Genomic DNA, 7,464 nt, shown 5'->3' with positions numbered 1-7,464 from the left:
CCCTATTCCATAACCGGTACGCGCATCTAAGGCGCCAAAAGGGGTCGGAGCGTCTGAGCGGGGCGAGGATAACAATACGCGCGCTAGCTTATAACTAAAAGTCGTAAGCGACAAAATGGTTTTGTAATTTTATTATTTAGAAATGATAATTTGATAAAAATTCCTTCTACAATTTTAAAGAGTATGTATATACTCAACTACTAAAAAAGTTAAGAGGCTTAAATCGGTCCCGTTTGCCCATAATATGTGAATCTCTTTTTAAAAAGAGGTATGTGTGATATATTTTTCTCTGTTATAAAAGTTACCTAATCATGTTTTCACGTCTAACAAAATAAGGTTTATATCATGAACTTTCAGGTAACCAAGTTGTATTTTGATCCGTTTTGTATTTACTGAGAAAAATTGAGATCCTTGGCGCCAAAAATTCCAATTCGTCCTCTTAAATGTTTAGAATGTAGTATGTTTCTCCTGACTTTAGTAGTAGGGCCCGATTCTCCTAATCTTACTTAAGCGACATACGATTCACATAAATTCATCATTCTAAGTATATCTTAGACACCAATGACTGTGTTTCGGATGGCACGTTAAACTGTAAGTCCCAGCTGTCATTGAACATCCTAGGCAGTCGTTACGGGTAGCCAGAAGCCAGTAAGTCTGACACCAGTCTAACCAAGGGGTATCGGGTTGCCCGGGTAACTGGGTTGAGGAGGTCAGATAGGCAGTCGCTTCTTGTAAAGCACTTGTACTCAGCTGAATCCGGTTAGACTGGAAGCCGACCCCAACAGAGTTGGGAAAAGGCTCGGAGGATGATGATGACATACGATTCACATCCGAGTGAGATCCAATTACGATTGAAGCGTATGTGGCATTCCGCTATTTTTTATTATAAATAAACGTTTTTATCCGTTTCTGTGATTCAATTATTTATTTATTTGGATTTCCAACAAGAAATACACATTACAGACAAGTTTTAGGAACAAATATTATCTTTTCTTGTGTTTCCTTAATTATAGGAAATCACAGCATGCATTAAATTATAATAATAAAAAAAACAATACGACATTATTTAAAAAAAATCTATTAAAATTAGAATTATAGTAACAAACCAATTTAAATAAATAAACTATGAATCATATTGTCTGCAAATTATTTACGATTTCAATATGAGTGTAGAGCAAACTACCGTTAAGACCAATCGAAGGCCATTGGTATACGATTGGTCTTAAATTAGTAGCAGAATGCCCGCTAAGGTTAAAACAGCTATTGCGATTCAATTTCTATTCAATTTTGACATTATTAATTTACGAGATTCGGGCCCCTGAAATATGACGCCACACGCATGCGCAGTGGTAACGTATTGTATATTCTAAGAACTTAATATACGTAGTGATGTCACTTTTTATTGTTTGTTCATTTATTGAAGATATTTAACTGGATTTGATAATAAAATGTACTTAAGGGGCTGAATGCCGAAATTGGCTTGTCTCAAACAATTTTTTTGGCCAAATCTATACAGTTTTTGACGGCGAAAAAAATATAAATATATACGCGCACGAAGGCTTCCGTACCATTATATATAAAACGGACAAGAAAATCACGTTTGTTGTATGGATGTTCTTGGCTATCACCCAAAATATGTATTTAATTCTTGTTTTCAGTATTTGTTGTTACAGAGGCAACAGAAGTACATCATCTATGAAAATTTCAGCTCTCTAACTATCACGGTTCATGAGATACAGCTTGGTCACAGACGGACGGACGGACAGAGGAGCGAAAACAATAGGGTCCCGTTTTACCCTTTGGGTACGGAACCCTAAAAACAGGGTTAGATAGTTCTTTCCAAGGGATGAAATGCTGGTCAAAGCTATTTCTTCCACACTCTTGAATCACTGTGGCTATAAGCACAACTGCATGAAAATTTGCTCTCTCATTTAAGAGTTTAATGTGAAAGGATAGACAGACAAGCTCGTTAAATAAATTTGTTTTCTAATATATGCATCTAGTTTGCGAGCTATTTATAACTAATTCTAAGGTAACTAATTAGTAATTAATGACAACCTAGTAATTGTTCCACATAGTAGGGGAGGTAAGGGTGCTAAACCGGGAGTGACTCGAGCGTCAATGAGACCTATTAGATTGCGAAGCTTAGATGATAAGAAGAAAAAAATGTCCTGACATACACACACTTTCATCGGTGGGTGGAGCGGCTATAAACTTTCAAAAATGTAAAAAAAAACAGTTGCATGGACATACTCGAGCGCGTCAGATATTAATAGCATGCACGTCGTACGTCATTTTGAAAACATACGTATATTAATCTGACTGTTTCCATGGTGGGGGTGGTCGTAGGTAAGGGTTAAAAATGGGAAAAAAAATAATTTTATCAAGCGCGACAGATTTTCAAAAGGGGTGTTAAGTGAACCAAAACGAAGTCTCTTATGCAATAATCTGACAATTTAGACGTGACCTAAACTCGTGGCCATTATTTGAAATTGCAAAAATATCGCCATTTTTAAATACTCGAGCGCGTCAGATTAAGATATATATGGTTAATTTATGTACCCTTAACGTAATCATCTTATAATCTGACGATTATCTGGAGAGACTCGCTTAATCTGACAATGGAAAGTTTTTAAAACTAATAATAATCAATACTGTAACCTAATTTTCTTTGAAAAATTAACACCAATGTCGTTGTTTTTTAATTTTGTTATAATCATTATCTAAGTCGTGGTGGCCTAGTGGGTAAAGAACCAACCTGTCAAGTATGTGGATTCGATTCCAGGTCAGGCAAGTACCAATGCAACTCTTCTAAGTTTGTATTTACTGTCTAAGTTTATCTTGGACACCAATGTCTGCACAGCAAGTACTTAGTACTTACAAGACATACACGTTGTAGCACTTTGGTATTCCTTTAAAACTTGAGATATCAATAGATTATTTAGTTTTAACTTTTACACACTTTTTGATCTATATCCCAGAACGGACAAACATTTCAACAAAGCTGTCATAATAAAGGTTGTTCTAGATAAGAAGGCCTATCCAATGATATGTATGAAATTGCTATTGGCGGAGTGTACCAATCTGCTCATACATTACATACATTTCTATAATAATTACATTGAATTATAATGACATTGATAAATATACATGTGACATAAACAATACAATTGAATCTATAATAACATGGCTTGACGGAAATAATCTACGCGTAAATCTTACAAAAACTAATTTTATTCAATTTAATACATATAGATAAAAAAATAAGGCTCATCATCATCTGCCTAGCCTTTTTCCCAACTATGTTGGGGTCGGCTTCCAGTCTAACCGGATGACTAGGCCACCACGACTGTATAAAAAGAAGACTATAAAGAGTAATTACAGAGGACATAAATTACAAGAAGTATACGAAATGGCATTTCTCGGTATCACGATAGACAAACAATGCAACTGGAAGGCACACGTATTTAACGAAAGTATCCAATAAAATGAATCGTTATCGTTAAAAACAGTATATCTGCAGACTATGTATGACTTCCTGAGATTAGCGAGTTCAAACAAAAAAACTCTTCAGCTTTATAATATTACTGTAGATTATTTAAGACCCAAAATGTACCAACACTTATTGCAAATGAATTGAATTGAAAAAAGAGAGAGAGGAAACCTGGGAGGAGAATACCGGCATCACGTAGCTGCACGCTTTAAACTTTATCGATTAATTTTCCTTACTTCGGCTTACGGGAATATTATATGTCAGATTATATATTTTTCGTGAACGTTGAATTATTCCCTTCAAAATAAAAAAAAAAATAGCCGCGCTCGAGAAAGTCAAGATGACGTTTTTTTTTACAAGTTTGTAACCTTCCTACTTCTTATCGTCAATCGCAAATAGTCAGATTAGTGGAGTCACTTTTTAGCATATAACTAACTTACCCTATCTTAATCTGACGCGCTGGAGAATGTCAGATGATATTTTTTTTTACTAATCTGATCCTTTATTCTAGACACGCGGCTACATATACAGGGGTGCGATTCACTAAGGCAAAACATCTTTACAACCAAGAAATCATCGTTGTAACATCAGATGAAAACTCGGCGGTATTCATTAGTTAAAATTGCGCGATCGTAGCGCCTCAACGATGTCGACGGCGTGACATAGAACTAACATTTGGTGCCAAATGTATGAAAATCGGTATTCAGCAACACGAAACATCCTCGCCTGCAACGACAACCTCGCCTTCGCCTTCGATTTTATCTGTCAAACCGAAAAGCTTGAAAATTGTGGATGTTTTCTTGGATGAAGGCGATTAAAATGTAAGTAAAACAAGTTATTTAATAAATTGCAATGTGAAAATATGTTTTTATGATGATTTGTTTATCGTACCTACTTTAATCCCTGAAACATTTGCGCCTATTTTTAATGTTTTAGATGGCAGTTCGTCTTTCCTGTATGATTTTTCGTTGGAAGAAACTAAACATCATGATAATTAAATAAATAAGAAGTCAGGCCTCCGTGATACGTATTATGGATTTACTAACACTAACTACTGATAGAAACTATAATAAGATTGACTGAAGAACAGATTCGACAGTTGAAAGAAGATTTCCTGAGATTTCCCCTTTCCTAACAAAGGCGAATCGTCGAGGAGGAATTAGCAACCGCACCAATATATTACACTTAATCAATATAATATAAATCATCATACAGTACAGTGGATAGATGCCTAAAACTTACCGTCCATCCACCTTTTGCAGGTACTGTCAAATTTTTTGTTAGTGGGATTTAAGTACCAAATAATGCTACATTATGTGACATTGCAAGAACAATGTCTCACAAGCATCTGCCTCAAGGACTCAACAATATACATTAGATGCCATCAACCATCCAGATATTATTGATAAGTACGAGGTAGGTAAGAAGCAACTGTGACCCGGTTGATAAGCAAGCCGGACTCTAGCAGTGACTTGGACAGTGGATGTCATGCTAGAAGTTATTTAATAAACAATACTATGTAGACACCTTCTAACAATACATATGTATTTTACCTGTGTATGTTAAATATTAATATTAACATTTTTAACATTACACAATAGTGTGCAGGTATCAAAGTAATTTTTATAAAAATACTGAACTTTTCTGTAATAATGAATTAATAAAACAATATTTTAATTCATCATGTCTTTTTATTATTTTGTATTTTATAATGAATATGCATTTATTTCTAAATTCAGATTCCAAAACATTCTCCTTGCATAATAGAATGTATTTTTAACTTGATTACACCGAGTTCTGGCAAATTCTTCATGTTGGCTCGCAGCTGCAATAGAACTGGACTTCCTCTGAACTGCTCCTTTTTGTCCTTCCAGTACTGTAACACAAGCAAAAATTATATGGGTGTACCTAATATATAAAATAAATAGAACCACTATTTGCTTGGTGTGGTTTAACTTTCAGTTGCAATTTCAAATGCCTTTATGACTGAATTTGAAGGATAGAGTAAAGTCATTGCATTTGCCTGCTGTCAATACTAATTTAGTACCTAATACATACAAAACATAATGTAGAAGAGTACCTACTATACTTACCATGATTCAATGCAACGGTAAACACACACTATATAGGTTCATAAATGATTATTGTTTACTAACCTTACACCACTGCTCCAATATTTTCATACACCCACTACTTCACTGTTTAGGGCTGTTGTTTTCGGATCATGCATGCATGCTCGCATTCGCAGTACGAGCATGGCCCATCATAATCAAACATGGTTTGCTTTCCAAAAAGCTTACTAGCTCTTCCAGCTGACTCAACGAAGGCAGTGCGTTGCGAGATACTAAAAGATAAATATTTTAGTTAATAGACGTAGTTCATAAAGACTGTATTGTATATTAAAATATAAATGTTACGTATTGTATACTTACTTTCGATAGTTTTGGAATCAAACTAAAACACAGGACAAGTAGAATGCCGTTGGCTATGGGTACAACTTTTTTTAAAGTCCACTTGACCGCTTAAAGCCATTTGGAGCTTTGAAATCTCGATTCTCGTATTTAAATATAAACTTATAATAATCTAGTTATGAGCAAAACGTTTGTTTTGGTTTTGAAGTTTTGAAATGACACAGACTATATATTATATACTACATAACCTTATAACAAATGTCAAAGATTTGAGTCATTATTTTCTATATCGAAAATGATATAATTAATTAAATATTCGTTGCATAACGAATAGAATGGGTTTTAAACATACATATTATGCATTTACATTGATTTAAAATGTCGAAATAACGCCAAAAAACGTTAGTCGAGATTTTCTCGATTATACTTTAAATGGAATTTTGGCAACACTGTAAACATCTTAGCAGTCATCGTTGTTCGTCAGATCGTCGACGAGTTTTTTTGCTTAGCGAATACGGTTTTTATCAACGTTGTTTTTAAAAGCGATGTCTACGATGCGACATCTGTGAACTCGTCGTTGTTAGCATCGATGATGTGTTTGTTACAGAATCGCATGGCAGGGCTTATACTTGGTGGAGGTGTTAAATGGGGTAATAGGTACCTCCCTATATACTAATCTGCCGCGCTTGAGTAAATCCCAAAATCCCTTCTAGGCCTCCCCTACTAATAAATGATTACACAAGTAATTAAAGCAGGTAATTTGTGAGTGTTTAGCTTAATTAGGCAGTGATGTTTGCCTAATAAACAAACGAATGAGAAGGTTCAGTTACTTAAAAAAAAATCATCATCACCTTTAGGTATTTTTGGTATTGATTTTTGCGGTGTCTTCTCGCACAGGGAAAGAACGACCGTTGTTATGTGATAGTGGCAAAAACGACTTTAAAAATAAAATATTATTTTATTTAAGATTTGATTACAAGTTTAACAATAGAATGTAGGAACAGAACTAACTTACTTTAACTTAAAGGCACGTATTTATATGAAGAAATGAATGGAAAAGTAAATAACAACTTAAATAATCACTATTGGCTAATTACTTAATAACATCCTTTGAGAACAGTAAATAGTTGTAACCTACATGAGGTACATTAGATATTAATAACACATTATACAAATTGTTAGTGAAATAGAGTTCTAAGATTGAAAGATAAATGAAGTAAACAATATTGACAATGTAAAAATAAAGTACAAGTAGGTATATGAGAAGAAAAGGTAAATAAGCACATAGGAAGGAATGTTATAAGCTATAACACCGTTAATCGCCACGCTGGCTCAAGGCAGACTGGTGATTTCAGAAGATAGTTTACCTCATCGAAAACTAACTCTTGAAATAGAATCCTAACTCCTGAAAATGTTTACATGTGTAAAAGCTGAAGTGTAGGTAATTAAGTACCTATGTACTGTGGGGCCAACCAGAGCTAAGGCCTGCCGAGGCTGCGGGATTGTTTGAAAGAGTTACCGCGGCCCTGGTACATAAAGGGCTTAAGGCGACGAATTGGT

General features: G+C 34.6%; 1 long non-coding RNA gene across 1 annotated transcript; it reads right to left on the bottom strand.

Moving 5' to 3' along the window:
- Positions 1 to 5,164: 5,164 nt before the first annotated feature.
- LOC124643003 lies at positions 5,165 to 6,085 on the bottom strand. The gene is made up of 3 exons (XR_006985854.1): positions 5,926 to 6,085; positions 5,650 to 5,837; positions 5,165 to 5,369 (listed from the first exon to the last, which is right to left on the bottom strand). It is a non-coding gene; the product is annotated as an uncharacterized LOC124643003 (long non-coding RNA).
- Between the last annotated feature and the right edge of the window lie 1,379 nt (positions 6,086 to 7,464).

The sequence above is a fragment of the Helicoverpa zea genome, chromosome 26 (assembly GCF_022581195.2).
Source record: "Helicoverpa zea isolate HzStark_Cry1AcR chromosome 26, ilHelZeax1.1, whole genome shotgun sequence".
Taxonomy (NCBI): domain Eukaryota; kingdom Metazoa; phylum Arthropoda; class Insecta; order Lepidoptera; family Noctuidae; genus Helicoverpa; species Helicoverpa zea.
This window is presented reverse-complemented; position numbering and strand designations above follow the sequence as displayed.